We start from the raw sequence: 17039 nt of genomic DNA, 5'->3' as shown, positions 1-17039 counted from the left end.
TCGGGACTACTCTGGAGCCATTAAATGGGAAAAGGCCTCATCTCGAGTTCAGTCCGTAAAATTGTGTGCTCCTCTCCAGTGGGGACTGCTATGTTAGGAAACTTTTTGTGTCGCATAAAGGGTGTTAAGTACCCTTTTTTGTTTCAGGCGGGAATGTGGGATTTCTCTTGAGACTCTGCAGGGGAAATATTCCTCATCTCGCATTGAGGGGATAATTTTGTGGTGTTTCTCGAGTTGCAGCGGGAAGCTTGTGGTTCTTCTAGAGTTGTGATGGGGACTTCAGGAACTCGCTCATGTTGCCCCACAGAAGTCAGTTCTCATATCGTGTTGGAAGGGGAACCTCAGGATTCCTTTATAAGGAGCAGCAGAGGAATAGGGCCGCATCTAGCATTGAGTCGGTCAACTGTCTGTTCTTCCTGAGTCGATCAGGTACTTCACCGTTGCTCTCAAATTTCTCCAGGGGATTCAGGCCTCGTTTCTTGTTCAGACATGGAACTGCGCTTTCTTCTCGAGTTGTAAAACGGATGTTAGGCCACATTAGAGTTGAATATGTACCTGGAGATTGTATCGCTTATGCTCAGGGAGTCAGGTCTCCACTCATCTTGTGAGTTGATACTCGAGAATACATTTGAATCCGTGCAGTAGAATCAGACAATATCTCAAGTGGTTGGTGACATCCATACCTTTCCATTTGTCTTTTGAAAACCTGGGGTTCCTCCCGAGTTTCAATGTGGTACCTGCCTCCTTGTACTCTGCTACCAGAACGTCCGGATTCCATTCCAGAGAAAGCTGAGGAATCAACTCTCATCTGGAAAAGAGGTCTTGAAAATGGGGCAATTTGTCAGTGTGGCAGGAAGGTCGGTGTTCCTCTCGATTAGGGCTGTGTATGTCCATTTAGTTTTTGAGTCGCATAAAGAATGATAAGTAAGCTGTCGATATTCTACGGGGAATGTGGAATTTCTATTGAGATTCTTCCACGGAAATGTTCCTCATCTCTCCTTGACTGCAGAATCTTGTGTTTTTTCTCGAGTTGCAGCAGGAAGCTTGGGCTCCCTCTCGAGTTGCTTTGGGGACCCCAGGAACCTTCTCATGTTGTCCTAGGCAAGGTAGGTCTCCTTTAATTTTGGAAGGGGAACCTCAGGATTCTTCCCCATGCACGGGAGAGTAACAGGGCCTCATCTAGTGTTGTGTACATAAATGGTGTGCTATGCTCACTGTGGCTGTGTATGTCGGGGAAGTTTTTGGTTCGCATAATGGTGTCAATTACCCGATCGAGTTTCAAAAGGGAATGTGGGATTTCTCTTGAGAATCTTCAGCGGAAAATTTCCTCATCTTGCATTGAGGGGATAATTTTCTCTTGGTTTCGAATTGCGGTGGGAAGCTTGTGGTCATTTAATCTCGAGTCATTAAATGGGAATAGGAACTCATCTCGAGTTGAGTCCTTAAATTTTGTGCTACTCTCCAGTGGGGACGGCTATGTTAGGGAACTTTTTGAGTCACATAAAGGGTGTCATGTACCCGTTCGAGTTTCAAGCGGGAATGTGGGATTTCTTCTGAGATTCTGCAGCAGAAATGTTCCTCATATAGCATTGATGGGGGAACGTTTTCGTTTTTCTCAAGTTGCAGCAGAAAGTTAGGGGATGCCCTCGTGTTGCGACGGGGACCTCAGGAACTCGCTCGTGTTGCCCCAGAAAGTCAGGTCTCCTATCATGTTGGAAGGGGATCCTTGGGATTCCTCTCGAGCCGCAGCATAGGAATAGGGCCGCATCTAGCGTTGAGTTGGTCAACTGTGTGTTCCTTGTCAGTGGCGACAAGGATCTCGGGGTTGGTCTCAAAATTCACCTGGGGTATCAGGCCTCATCTCATGTTAAGATAGGGAACTGCGCTTTCTTCTCGAGTAGTAAAACGGGTGTTAGGTCACATTAGATTCGAATTTGTACCTGGATATTTTATCATGTATGCTCTGCGAGTCAGGTCTCCACTCGTCTTCTGAGTTGATACTCGAGGATACATTTGAATCTGTGCAGTAGAATCAGACAACATCTCGAGTGGGTGGTGACATCCATACCTTTTGCATTTGTGATTTGAAAACCTCCTGAGTTTCAACGTGGTAGACACCTCCTCGTACTCTGCGACTGGAACATCCAGATTCCATTCCAGAGAAAGCAGAGGAATCAACTCTCATCTGGAAATGAGGACTGTAAAATGGGACAATTTGTCAGTGTGGCAGGTAACTCAGTGTTCCTCTCAATTGGGCTGTGCATGTCGGTATAATTTTTGAGTCGCATAAAGGATGTTCAGTAGTAACCTGTCGAGTTTCAATCGGGAATGTGGAATTTCTCTTACGAATCTGCAACGGAAATGTTCCTCATCTAGCCTTGAGGGCAGAATCTTGTGGTTTTTCTCGAGTTGCTGTGGGAAGCTTGTGTTCCAACTCGCGTTGGGCCGTGGACATCTGGAACTCGCTCGGATTGCTTCAGGGAGGAGAGGTCTCCTTTGTGTTGGAAGGGGAACTTCAGGATTACTCTCCAGCCCATAAATGGGTATAGGGCCTCATCTCCAGTTGAATCCGTATACTGTGTGCTCCTCTCCAGAGGGGAAGGCTATGCTAGTTAAATTTTTGAGTCGCATAAAGGGTGTCAAGTACCCGTTCGAGTTTCAAGTGGGAATGTGTAATTTCTCTTGAGATTCTGCAACAGAAATATTCCTCATCTCCAATTGATGGGGTATTGTTCTCTTTTTCTTCGAGTTGCGGCGGAAAGCTTGGGGTTCCTCTCAAGTTGCGATGGGGACATCAGGAACTCGCTCGCGTTGTCCCAGGGATGTTAGCTGTCCTTTGCTGTTGGAAGGGGAACCTCAGGATTCCTCTCGAGGTGCCGGAGAGGAATAGGGCGGCATGTAGTGTTGTGTATATAAATTGTGTGCTCCACTTCAATGTGGAAAGCTATGTTGGGGAAGTTTCTGGTCGCATAAAGTGTGTCTAGTGCCCGCTCGAGTTTCAAGCAGGAATGTGGGGTTTTTCTTGATACTCTGCAGAGGAAAAGATCTTCATCTTGCATTGAGGGGTAATTTTGTGGTGTTTCTCGATTTGTGGCGGGAAGCTTGGGGTTTCTTCTCGAGTTGTGACGGGGAACTCAGGAACTCACGTGTGTTGCACTAGGGAAGTCAGGTCCCCTATCTTGTTTGAAGGGGAACCTCGGGATTCCTCTATAAGGAGCAGCAGAGGAATAGGGCCGCATCTAGCGTTGAGTCGGTCAACTGTTTGTTATTCTCCAGTTGAGACAGGGATCTTGCTTTTGCAGGCGAAATGACACCACAACAAAACACACAAAAGACAGACAAAGACACAACTCTGGCCGGAGGAATATTTCTTCTCAAGGCCCCTTGTGGTTTATTTATATACCCAGGTAGCTGGACACATACCAGAATCTAAGCAATGCATTCTTCTACCAGATAAGGACAAAACGCCAAGCACATTTCAAGGACGGGAGGAAGAAAGGGAGGAGGTGACCACATCATGTTTATTACGAAGCCTGCCGAGAACTCCAGCCTCTTTCTTATTTTTAAGGAGCTCATGCCCCCTCGTATGCAAGCGGACCATTAAACTTGGATATTGTGTGCACGCTTCCTGTCAGAACATCCTGTTTGCAAGCATGCTCTGCCCAAGCAGAGAGTCTTGTTTGCAGGCACATCTCTGCTTCCTTAACCATTCTTTCTCGTGGTCACTGTCAGGCTCCTACATTTCCCCCTTCTTTATGAGAAGCAGTAGCAAGCTGTAAGGCGGCAATAATGCACTGTCTGTCATTTTTTAGTTGTTGCCTTCTCCACCAGCACTGGAAGACTAGAATAATAACACAGCATAATAGTATTATGAACAAAGTATTCCCAAAAGTAGTTCCAATTAGAGTAGATACATGCCCAAAAGGATTAAAATTATTCATCCCTTCCTGCAAATCCTTTAACAGATCAGACCCAGTAATGTCAGGTAGCGTTTTGCTAAATGTAGACAAAATTTCTTGCTCTAATTCCATAATTTCCCTGTTTAGGTTTTGATGCCCTGTTAAAGACCATTTCACCTTTTCCCAACCCTCACTCATGTTGAAAGGCACAGGCATTATACATAATTGAGAGGAGTTCCAATCACATTTCAACACACTTCTTGTGGATAAGACAGTTAATTGATCCCCAAGCCAAGATACCGTATGCTGAAGATTGTGCACATCAGTTGCAAGTTGGGTATCCAAATCTCTTTGTTGTTGCCATAATAAATGAGAGTTTTTATGCCATTCCCGCACAAAGTCTGCTGTTTGGACTCCTTGATGCAAAGCAAGTCCAGCCACGGCAGCGGTTGTATTAACTGAAGCCACTGCAAGAACTGAAGTTACGATTACTGCAAGCATGCGTCGGGATCGACGAAACAAAGTCTGTACAGCGGTCACCAAATGAGATACAGCAAGAGAGTCTGACCAAGGTCTTGTCAAATTTACAGGTAGCCATACTTCGGTTAGAGTTTTAACAACCACCATAGAAAACTTAGAATTGCGAGTTTGTATTTCAAAATTTTTCCACCATGACTGATTTACACATTGTGTTAAATTACAATGATTACATGATATAGATCCCTCAGTTGCATTCCAAGTCCAATTCCCATACAACAATGCAAAGGGGTATTTTAAGCAAGCCGTAGCAGAATAAGATTTATTAATATGCAATTTAACATGTAAGGGACCTGAACTGTCATTCGTATCCAAAGTATAGTTTTCTGACCATATAGTGAGACTCCCAGAAACTGCCCACAATTTCCAAATATTCCCTTGGAAGTGGGGATACCCTAACAATTGCAACTGAGGGGGAACAAGTGCAAACTGCTGCCATTTTACGGTTTCATTACCGTTACCCATTTAAGTACCATTAATTCGATGCCATTTGAGAGTTTTGTTAGACCATTTTTCCAAAATTTGGCTATGATTAGGGCTCTTGTCTACAACAGAAAATCCAGAATAGTTCATGACCTTAAAAGGCCAATGACCTCGGCAACTTTCCCATTCCACAGATTCTAGAGAAGAAATAAAAGATTTAGAAGGGCATAATGGTATAACGGTATCAGAATGATGACTCATTGGTGTCTTAGAGGTGTTGAATCCCCTGGTGGAAACAAGCACAGTAAAGACAGCAGGATGATAATTATTATATTGTACCCCCCAGGTATTATAAGAGTGATGATTGTGCTTTTTTGTAGAAAGGCAAAATGGATATCCTCTAATGCACAAGGGGAGGCCCTACACTGCAACAGTAACATTATTTATGTTGTATTGATTACTATGATGATACAAATGCTCAATTGCTCCACATGCGGGTGGTGGGAAGAATGCAGTTTCATTGGTGCATACCTGTACTTCAGGTTCACCCCAAGACAGAGCTCTCATAAGAGGAGGATTAGGAACATAAGCCCAATAAGTATATTCTATCGATTGCTCATACATTACCTGACAGGTAACCACAGCCATCATAGCCAACAGCAAATTAGTAGGATTGAGAGGTTGACCAGCTTTAACGAGGGTTTTTTCAGCCTCCTGTGTAAGCTTCTTCAGTTGTCCCCATGTTGGAAGGGACGCAGATCGGGTAGGGAAAGTAAAGCTCCGCTGTGCAGAAAGCTCTTCAAATTTTCGCACAAAGTGGTCATCCATGAAGAATCTTGATCAGCCGAGTTGGTGTCCAAAACCTAAAATTATCAACAGATATGAAAGCATAACCTCGTCCTAAATATATCAGTGATGCTGGAACCCAACATTTTTCTTTATCTTTATACCAAATGTGTGTATTCAAGATCTTCTTATCCTCATTTTTCTTCGAAAATGCAATTCTGCTGCTGATAGATTTTCTTTGCGCCAAATATTCAAAAAATTTAAAGTAAGTAAGGTTTTATTCAAAATATCTTTTGGTTTCATAAATCTCTCCTGTTAACCTTTTTTTTTATTTTTTCAATATATTTACATAAAATACGATTAGCTCTTTCAATGGTAGCTTGTCCCTGACTATTATAAGCGATGCCAAAAGTATGAGTTATATGATATTGGGATAAAAAATGAGCTAATTTAGCCGATTGGTATGCATGTGCGTTATCAGTTTTTAATTCAATTTGTATTCCCGTAATTGCAAAACAAGATAATAAATGAGTAATAACAGCGTCATCTTTTTCAGAATGTAATGCAGTAATTTACATTTCCCATTGTAATGGGAATGCACATTTCCCATTGGAAATGTGTGCATGTATCTATAGTATGATGGACTCATTTTTGTTGCACAAAAGATGGAATAAAAATTACATCCATTTGCCATATCTGATTTGCTTATAGTCTTCTTATGTTGACACCTGGTGGGGTAAATGGTAAAGTAAAAGGCACACATATGGGACATGAGCGAACAATATTTTGAGCTTGTTTTTGAGTAATAGCATAAGATATTTTTAATCCTTTAGAGTTAGTATGTTGCAGATGATGCTCTTGTTTTGCTGCTTTTATAGGATAAAGTAATGCATGAATTGCAGCATTTCCGAAGGACAAGGGTCCAGGAAGGGTGGAATGAGCACGGATATGAGTAAAGAAAATTGATTTTGAATGCCGTAGAAGCAATTGCTGCACGTGATAAAAAATTTATCAATATCTCTCTTAAGAGTTATAGGCAGGGAAACTTGAGGAAGTTGAAGACAAGAGAGAAGAGCATATCGAAAATTTGAAACAATGTTAACAGGAAGTTGAGGAAAATCTTGCAAAACTAAATAAATAGCCCACAACTCAGCAGGCTGTACAGAGGAGAATGAATGGAGAAGAACTTTAGAACGTTCAAAAGTCCAATGTCCAGTGGTGTTTTTATTTGCATCAGTAAAAACAGTGTGTCTTTTAACTGGAACATCTGAAATCGGAGATTTCATGGCGTTGGCTCAATGAAAATCAATCAATTTAGATGACGGATAATGATTCGAAAATGAATCAGGAAATGAAGCAAGGGAAATTTGCCAACTTTTATTAAATTGTAAACATAAAGATATCTGAGTATTTGTTAATTGAGTAACAATTTGGTGTGGTCTTTTTTCTGATAATTGTAAAATACGATTGTGACCCTTTTGTATAAGAAAGACTAATTTATCCATATACATATTTAATTTTTTAGAGAAACTATTAGGTAAAAAAAACCATTTTATTAATCCTTTTCCTTGAGCAATCGCACCAGATGGAGAATGAGGGGTATGAAATTTTATGAATGAAATAGTTTGAGACGTAGAAATATATGTTAAAAAACCATCATTTAATCTTTGTTCAACAAATTGAAGCTCTTGAAAAGCCAAGGGGGTTAAGATTCGGGGACTATCTAAAGTTGTGTCTCCTTTTAAAGTAGAAAATAAGTGTCGTAATTGATAAGTAGGAATCCCAAGCACCGAGCAAAGCCAATTAATATCTCCTAATAATTTCTGGAAGTCATGTAAAGTTTTTAAATTGTCTCTTTTAATTTGCAATTTTTGAGGCCGAATTTGGTGTTGTTCTAATATGATCCTTAAATAAGAAATGGGAAAATCCTTTTGAATTTTCTCTGGCGCTATGAGCAAGTTATATTATTTCAAAGCCTCCTGTACTTTTAAGAATTTATCACGTTCAGGGATACAGGGAGCTGCCAATAAGAGATCATCCATATGATGATAGAGAATATAATTAGGATATTCTTGAAGGATAGAATGTAAGGAACGAGCTACAAACTCTTGATATAAGGTAGGACTATTTATCATTCCCTGTGGCAAGACTGTCCAATGGTAGCGCTTAACGGGCTGAGAGTGATTAAGAACAGGAACCGTGAAAGCAAATTTATCTCTATCTTGTAAGGGAATAGTAAAAAAAAAAAAAAAAAATCTTTAAGATCTAATACCATTAAAGACCACTTTTGTGGAAAAAGATCAGGAGAAGGAAGGCCCAACTGTAAGGCTCCCATGGACTAAATACATTTATTAACTTCTCTTTAATCAGTCAACATTTTCCATTTTTCAGATTTCTTTTTTTATAACAAATACAGGAGAATTCCAAGGGGAAGTAGAAGGCTCCGTATGGCCAAGTTGAAGTTGTTTGTTATTAATTACTCTAAGGCCTCAAGCTTCATTTTTGGTAATGGCCACTGCTCAACGCATTTAGGAGTATTAATTATCCATTTCAATGGGAGTTTGAGCAGTGGCTATTAGTTTCCCGACTGAATGCTTACAGAGGCTCCCATGGGAGAGAGATCACTTCCCCATATATTAATAGGTATACTAACAATATAAAAAGTGACAGAAACTGTTTTTCCATTATGGAACTGGCATTGTAAAGGACTAGTACTTTTTCAAACATCTGCAATGGAGCCTAATCCGGTCAACATTAGAGAACTCTTTTCTTTGCTCCAGTCTTGGGGCCGTTGTTGGGAGGGTATGACTGAAACATCTGCCCCGGTGTCTATTAGCCCTTCAAAGTTCTTTCCTTGTATGGTCAAGGAAAGGACAGGACGAGAATCCTTGATGAGCATCTCCCAAAATATATGTTGCCCAGTACTTCTAAAACCTCCTGACCTTTCGTTAGGAAGAACAGAAAATGGAAGATAAGATGAAGTATTTGTGCTACACGTTCTCCAGCCAATAGTGAAATTGTAACAGAAGTAGAGACCATAATTAAAATTTCTCCAACAAAATCAGAGTCTATTACTCCAGGAATTATGGTTAGGCCTCTTTGAGCGGCAGTATTGCGGCCAAGTATTAAGCCAAAAGTGCCTTTAGGCAATGGGCCAAATACGTATGTTCTTAATTTATAAATGCCACCGTCCGGAGACAAAAGAATATTTTCAGTGAGAGGCAAATCAGCAACAGCACTTCTTGAAGTTACAGAGCGTATTTCTGACACCATTAGAGGTTTGGTTATTCCTGTTGTTGTGGTCATCTCTAAGGGTTGTTGGGAAACAAAGGAGTTACTTGAGGAGCGGGAAGCGTGGTTAATTGCATCCCCAGCATTGTTCCTGGGCCCTGGGAACTGAGGCCCGCTAAGTAGTTTTCCGAATGTGGATTACCAATAGGATTGCCATATTTATCAGTTTTAGAGCGGCATTCATTGGTCCAATGAAGCCCTTTACCACATTGGCGGCAAAGCCCAGGGGGCTTATTTTGTTTTGTATATCCTTGTTTTGCCTTTAATTTTTTGCAATCCTTTTTCATATGTCCAGGTTTCCCACAATGGTAACAATTTTTGCCCTTAGAGGGCATCATAGCTTGAGCCAAAGCAGTAGCAAAAACAGTAGCATTATGTTCAGTTCCTCCCAATCCCAAACAAGCTCTAATATATTTAGCTACAGAAGCCCCCTGTCCCCTTAAAGGACCTAAAACATGTTTACATTCCGGGTTTGCATTTTCAAAAGCAGATGTTTGTAAAAGTATCTCGGAAATTTCATCACGTCCAACAGCCACTCAACAGCCACCCACAATCTAGCAAGAAAATCAGTATAAGGTTCATTGGGTCCTTGTAAAGTTTTTGTGAAAGAAGGCTGAGCATGGCCAGTAGGTACAATATGGCGCCAAGCCCTAAGAAATACTTGGTGCACCTGTTGTCAATCCTGTTCAGAATATTGAGCCTGATCTCTTAAGGCTCGAAATTATCTTTCTCCCATCAATTTATCTTTTAAAGGACCAGGACGGTTCTGTCCCTCATTAATTTGAGCCTGTTTTGGGGCTTTTTCTTCTCACCAACTCTTTAATTGCAACCACTGGGATCCTTTAAGCACAGCCTGGGCTATGGATTCCAAATCGAAGGGAAGACTCAATTTTGTCTTCTCTACTGAATCTAACATAGCTAATACAAAAGGGGATTGGGGACCATATTGAGCAACAGCAGCTTTAAGATTCTTGAAAAATTTATATTTAAAAGGCGAATATTGAACATTAATCATATTGTTGGGAGCTGCTTGCCATTGAATTGCAAATAACTGTGGAGGATCTGTAAAACCACCAGAGGGTGCAGGGATACCATCATCATAAAACATGGACAAGGGAAATGAGAAAGAGGGCCCCTCTTGGCCTACATCTGGAGCCCTATGCGATACCGGACAAAGAGAAGCATAGGGAGGGGCTGTAGGAGTAGGAACCCTCTTTGTTCCTTCATTCTGTGTTTTCCACCATTGTTGAAAATTTCGGGTCACTTTATCAACCTCGTCCATCCCTTCGGACGATGAGGAGGAATCACTAGCACTATCAGATTTGGTGTCTTTTCCCCCATCCCTGGAATGCAAAACAGCGGCCACAGAAGCATCATTTAAAGCGGCAACATTTGATTTTTGTTTTGTTTTGTTTCTCAATAAGGACTTCCTCATAAATTACCTCAGATTTTGTAGATTTAGTTTCACTATCGGTGGAAAGCAATGCAAGTGCTTGAGTGATAGCACTTTATAGAGTCCACAATTTCAAAGGAATTATGTTACCCTTCTGATGCTATTGCCGTAATTCTTTCTGTATTAATTTCCATTCCTTTAAGTTTAATTGTACTTTAGGTTGGCACTTAAACCAATAACAATGCTGCTCCACAAGGTGAAATAACTCCGATAAACGACGACTAGATGCCTTTACCCCAATGGAGTGGAGAAGTCCTTTGACTAGCTCTATGTATTGTGCCTTTGCTGATGGGGAATTCCCCATAATTTTCCTGAAAGTTCCCCTGCCTTGGACCTACAATCCCCGAGGGGGTATTCACCCTCTCGGTTTCGCTTGGGCCCCACGTTGGGCACCAGATGTTGTGGGATTAATGACACAAAGACAAGGCACACAAAAGACAGACAAAGTAACAACTCCAGCCGGAGGGAAAATTCTGTGCAAGCCCCCTTGCAGTTTATTTTTATACCCCGGTAGGTGGACACATAGCAAAATCTAAGCAATGCATTCTTCTACCAAATAAGGACAAAAAGCTAAGCACATTTAAAAGACGGGAGGAACAAATGGAGGAAATGACCACATCATGTTTACTACAAAGCCTGCCCAGAACTCCAGCCTCTTCCTTAATTTTAAGGAGGGCATGTTCCCTCGTATGCAAGCGGATCATTAACCTTGGATATTGTGTGCAGGCTTCCTGGCAGAACATCCTGTTTGCAAGCATGCTCTGCCCAAGCAGAGAGTCTTGTTTGCAGGCACAACTCTACTTCCTTAACCATTCTCTCTCGTGGTCACTGTCGGGCTCCTAAACGCGGTTGCTCTAAAAATTCTCCAGGGGATTCAGGCCTCGTCTCTTGTTCAGACATGGAACTGTGCTTGCTTCTAGAGTTGTAAATCGGGTGTTAGGTCACATGAGAGTTGATTTAGTACCTGAAGATTGTATCGAGTATGCTCAGGGAGTCAGGTCTCCACTTGTCTTCTGAGTTGATACTCGAGGATACATTTGAATCTGTGCACTAGAATCAGACAATATTTCCAGTGGGTGGTGACATCCATACTTTTTCCATTTGTGTGTTGAAAACCTGGGGATCCTCCCGAGTTTCAAATTGGTACCCGCCTTCTCGTACTGTGCGACCAGAACATCCGGATTCCATTCCAGAGAAAGCAGAGGAATCGACTCTCTCATCTGGAAAAGAGGACTGGAAAACGGGGTAATTTGTCACTGTGGCAGGAAACTTGGTATTCCTCTGGATTGGGGCTGTGTATGTCGGTTTAATTTTTGAGTCGCATAAAGGATGTTCAGCAATCTGTCGAGTTTGAATTGGGAATGTGGAATTTCTCTTGCGAATCTGCAACGGAATTGTTCCTTTATCTCGCCTTGAGGGCAGAATCTTGTGGTTTTTCGCGAGAGGCGGCAGGAAGCTTGGGGTCCCTCTCAAGTTGCCCTGGGGACCTCAGGAACTCGCTTATGTTTCTTCAGGGAAGTCTGGTCCGCTTTTGTGTTTGGAAGGGGAACTTTGGGATTACTCTCGAACCCTTAAATGGGAATAGGGCCTCATCTTGAGTTGAGTCCGTAAATTGTGTGCTCCTCTCCAGTGGGGACGGCTTTGTAAGGTAACTTTTTGTGTCGCATGCTGCTGCTAAGTTGCTGCTAAGTCACTTCAGTCGTGTCCGGCTCTGTGTGACCCCATAGACGGAAGACCACCAGGCTCCCCTGTCCCTGGGATTCTCCAGGCAAGAACACTGGAGTGGGTTGCCATTTCCTTCTCCAAGGAAGGAAATGTAAGGGAACTTTTTGAGTCGCATAAAGGGTGTCAAATACCTCTTCGAGTTTCAAGCGGAAATGTGGGATTGCTCTTGAGATTCTGCAGCAGAAAATTTCCTCATCTCGCATAGATGGGGGAACTTTGTCGTTTTTCACGAGTTGCGGCGGAAAGCTTGGGGTTCCTCTCGAGCTGTGACGGGAACCTCAGGAACTTGCTCGCATTGTCCCAGGGAAGTTAGGTCTCTTTGCTGTTGGAAAGGGAACCTCAGGATTCCTCTAGAGGTGCAGAAGAGGAATAGGGCCGCATCTAGTGTTGTGTAGGAAAATTGTGTGCTCCACATCAATGTGGACGGCTATGTTGGGGAAGTTTTTGAGTCACATGAAGGGTTTCAAGTACCCGTTCGAGTTTCAAGTGGGAATGTGGGATTTCTCTTGAGACTCTGCAGCGGAAAATTTCCTCATCTCCCATTGAGGGCATAATTTTGTGGTGTTTCACGAGTTGCGGCGGGAAGCATTGGGTTCTTCTAGAGTTGCGACGGGGACCTCAGGAAGTCGCTTGTGTTGCCCCAGGGAAGTCAGATTTCGTATTGTGTTGGAAGGTGAACCTCCGGATTCCTCTCGAGGCACATTAGAGGAATAGGGCCGCATGTAGTGTTGATTCGGTCAACTGTGTGTGCCTTGCCAGTGGCAACACGTATCTCGGAGTTGCTCTCAAAATTCACCTGGGGAGTCAGGATTCCTGTATTGTTCAGACATGGAAGTGTGCTTTCTTCTCGAGTTGTAAAACGGATGTTAGGCCACATTGGAGTTGAATTTGTACCTGGAGATTGTATCGAGTATGTTCGGGGAGTCAGGTCTCCACTCGTCTTATGAGTTGATACTCGAGGATACATTTGAATCTGTGCAGTAGAATCAGATAATATCTCGAGTGGGTGGTAACATCCGTACCTTTTCCATTTGTGTTTTGAAAACCTGGGCATCCTCCTGAGTTTCAAGGCGGTACCCGCCTCCTCGTACAGTGCGACCGGAAGGTCCGGATTCCATTCCAGGGAAAGCAGTGGAATCTACTCTCATCTGGAAAAGAGGACTGGAAAACGGGACAATTTGTCAATGTGGCACGAAACTCGTTGTTCCTCTCGATTGGGGCTGTGTATGTCTGTTTAATTTTTGAATCGCATAAAGGATGTTAAGTAACCTGTCGAGTTTCAAGTGAGAATGTGGATTTCTCTCGTGAATGTGCTACGGAAATATTCCTCATCTTGCCTTGAGGGCAGAATCTTGGTTTTTCTCCAGTTGAGGCGGGAAGCTTGGGTTCCCTCTCGAGTTGCGCCATGGACATCAGGAACTCTCTCGTGTTGCTTCAGGGAAATCTTGTCCCCTTTTGGGTTGGAAGGGGAACTTCAGGGTTACTCTTGAGCCGTTAAATGGGAATAGGCCCTCATCTCGTGTTGCGTCCGTTAATTGTGTACTCCTCTCCAGTGGGGACGGCTATGTTAGGGAACTTTTTGAGTTCCATAAATTGTGTCAAATACCCTTTCGAATTTCAAGCGGGAATTTAGGATTTCTCTTGATATTCTGCAGCAGAAAAGTTCCTCACCTCACATTGATGGGGGAACGTTGTCGTTTTTCTTGAATTGCGGCAGAAAACTAGTGGTTTCTTGCAAGTTGCGATGCAGAACTCAGGAACTCGTTCACCTTGTCCCAGGGAAGTTAGTGCTCATTTGCTATTGGAAGGGGAACCTCAGTATTCCTCTCGAGGTGCGTGGGAGGAAAAGGGCCGCATCTAGTTTTGTGTACGTAAATTGTGTGCTCTGGTTCAATGTGGATGGCTATGTCCGGGAAGTTTTTGGGTCGCATAAAGGGTATGAACTACCAGTTCGAATTTCAAACGGGAATGTGGGATTTCTCTTGAGACTCTGCAGCAGAAATGTTCCTCATCTCTCCTGAGGGCAGATTTTTATGGTTATTCTCTAGTTGTGGCAAGAAGCTTGGGCTCCCTCTTGAGTTGTGACGGGGACCTATGGAACTCAATGGTGTTGCTTCAGGGAAGTCAGGTCTCCTATCATGTTGAAGGGGAACCTCGGGATTCCCCTCGAGGTGCGGCAGAGAAATAAGACCGCATCTAGCGTTGTGTACGTAAACTGTGTGCTCCTCTTCAGTGGAGACAGCTCTGTCGGGGAAGTTTTAATTTGCATAAAGGGTGTCAAGTACTTGTTCGAATTTCAATCGGAAATGTAGGATTTCTCTTGAGACCCTGCAGCGGAAAATGTTGTCATCTCGCATTGAGGGGAATATCTGATGGTTTTTCTCTAGTTGTGGCGGGAAGCTTGGGGTTCTTCTCGAGTTGTGACGGGGACCATATGAAATCGCTCGTGTTGCCCCCCAGGGAAGTCAGGTCTCCTCTAGTGTTGAAAGGGGAACCTCGGGATGTCTCTCGAGGCGCAGCAGAGGAATAGGGCCGCATCTAGCATTGAGTCTATCAACTGTGTGTTCTTTTCCAGTGGCGACAGGGATCTCAGGGTTGCTATGAAGGTTCTACTGGGGAGTCAGGCTTCGTCTCGATTTGAAGCATGGAATTCTGCTTTCCTTTCTAGTAGTAAAGGGGAATCATTCTTCGTGTCTTGATCACGAAGGTTTATTAGGGTTTTTTCTCTTGGCTGAACATGGGTGTCAGTTTTCTCATCATGTTGTGAGGGGATAGTCGGTGTTCCACTGGAGCTTTGCTAGATCATCAGGACCTACCTCGATTGGAGGTGGAACTCAGAGTCCTTTATCCTTGCAGCAGCTTCCGTGGGAGGGCACTTGAGTTTCAAGAGGAGACAGAGACCTCCTCTTATGGTGGGAGAAGAAGGATACATCTAGAGTTGAAGCAGGGTTTGAACGCTCATATCATGAGGACGTGGGGAATACAGAGCTCTTCTAGAGCTGTGCACGGAAATTGGGCTTTTCTCTCGATTGAAGATGGATATTCTGGGAGCCCCTTCAATTGTAAATAGGGATTCAAACCTCCTGTGGCATCTTGAGAGAGAACTTGGGATTGCTCTCCAGGTGCTGTAGGAAAAAAGGGCCTCAAGTGATGTTGCCTGGGGCTTCTCGTGGTATATGGCGATTGCAAAGGGAAGTTTGGCTTTCCTTTCGAGTTATGCCAGGGAACTCAGGGAGACACTCATATTGCCTCAGGGAAGAAAAGTTGCGAGGGGAAGGTCGTGATTGCTCTCAAGTCAATGCAGAGGAATCGGGCTTCATTTCACATTGAAAGGGGGTAATCCCAAAGTGTTTCTCGAGTTTGGTCAGGAGTCTTTCTGATCCCTCGAGTTGCAAAAGGGGCCTCACGGATCCTCTCAAGTTGTCTCTGGGAAGCCCAGAAAACTTTTGTAGTGTGGAGAGCCTTTGGAATGCCTTTCGAGACAGTGCAGAGGAATAGGGTCTGATCTGTAGTTGAGGCGCTAACCTCAGTGTGCCTCTCCAGTTCTTACATGGATCACAGTGTTCCTATGAAGTTTCAAAAGGGGAGTCAAGCCAAGTCTCTTGTTGAGGCATGGAACTCCGCTAACTTTTCGAGTTGTAAAAGGGGTGGTCGGCCTCTTGTTGAGTTGAATTTCTGTCCTGGGGCTTTTTCTCCATGATGCACCTGGGAATCAGGCCTCTCTGAGTGGTGTTACTTGATCCCGGGAGTTCCCTTTGAATCAGTATGTTGGAATCACTCCTTATATCGAGCGGATGGGTAAATTGGTGTCTTTTGAAACTGTGGCACGACTCCCCGTGGTCCTCTCGAGTTTTAAGGGGACATAGGCCTCCTCTTCAGATTCGACGGAAACATCGGGATTAATTTCCAGACGAAGCAGGGGAATCGATCCTCACCTTGAGACGACGAGTGGAAAACGGGTCTCTTCTTGAGCTGTGGCAGGAACCTTGCTGCTCCTCTTGAGTTTAGCCGGGTATCTCGGGGAAACTCTTCAGTTTCATATAGGGTGCCGAGTATCCTTTCGAGTTTGAAGAGGGAATGTGGGACTCCTCTTAAGACACTGCAGCGGGAAAGGGCGTCCTGTCGCATGGAGTGGAGAATTTCATGGTTTATCTGGAGTTGCGGCTTGAGGGTTGGAGGTCTTCTCACGTTATGACGGGAACCACTGGTACTTGCTAGTTTTGCCTCAGGGAAGTCAGGTCTCCTTTCCTGTTGAAAGTGGAACTTTGCGATTCCGTTGGAGTCGCTGCAGGGCATGAGGGCCACATTTAGACTTGAGTGGGTAAACTCAGTATTCCTTTCAAGTGACCACATGGATCTTGGTGTTGCTCTGACGGTTGCACTGGGGAGTCAGGCCTAGTCTTTGTTGAGGAGGGAGCTCTGTTTTAACCCCGAGTTGTAAAAGGACTGTCAGGTCTTCTTTCTGTTGTATCAGGAAATTTGTGCTTTTTTGAGAGTCTCAGCAGGGAATTCATGCCACCGATCATGTTGGGAGTTGATACTCCGTGTTCCACTGGAGCTGCTGCAAACACAAGACGACTCATCTCTAGTTGAGTGTGAACTCAGAGTACTTTGAGCTTGCTGCAGTATCTACAGTGTTGCCCTCAAGTGTGAATAGATGTGACAGGACTCGTCCTGTGGTGGGAGGTGAAATTGGGATTCCTCTTGTTGAACGTGGAACGCTCATTATCTTCAGCTGAGGTATGATCACGGGCCTTTTCTTAAATTGTGGCGGGGAAAATCGGTTTTCTTCTCTCATTGGGACTGGTAGCTCTGGGAGACCCTTAAGTTGCATCAAGGAACTCAAGCCTAATCAAATTTGGAGAAGGAACTTGGGACTTTTGTCTACGTGCTGTAGGAAAAAAAAGGGGGGGGGGCATCATCTT

The sequence above is a fragment of the Moschus berezovskii genome, chromosome 14, assembly GCF_049115385.1.
Source record: "Moschus berezovskii isolate FMDL1 chromosome 14, NW_MosBer_1.0, whole genome shotgun sequence".
Classification (NCBI taxonomy): domain Eukaryota; kingdom Metazoa; phylum Chordata; class Mammalia; order Artiodactyla; family Moschidae; genus Moschus; species Moschus berezovskii.
Note: the sequence above shows the minus strand (reverse complement) of the source record.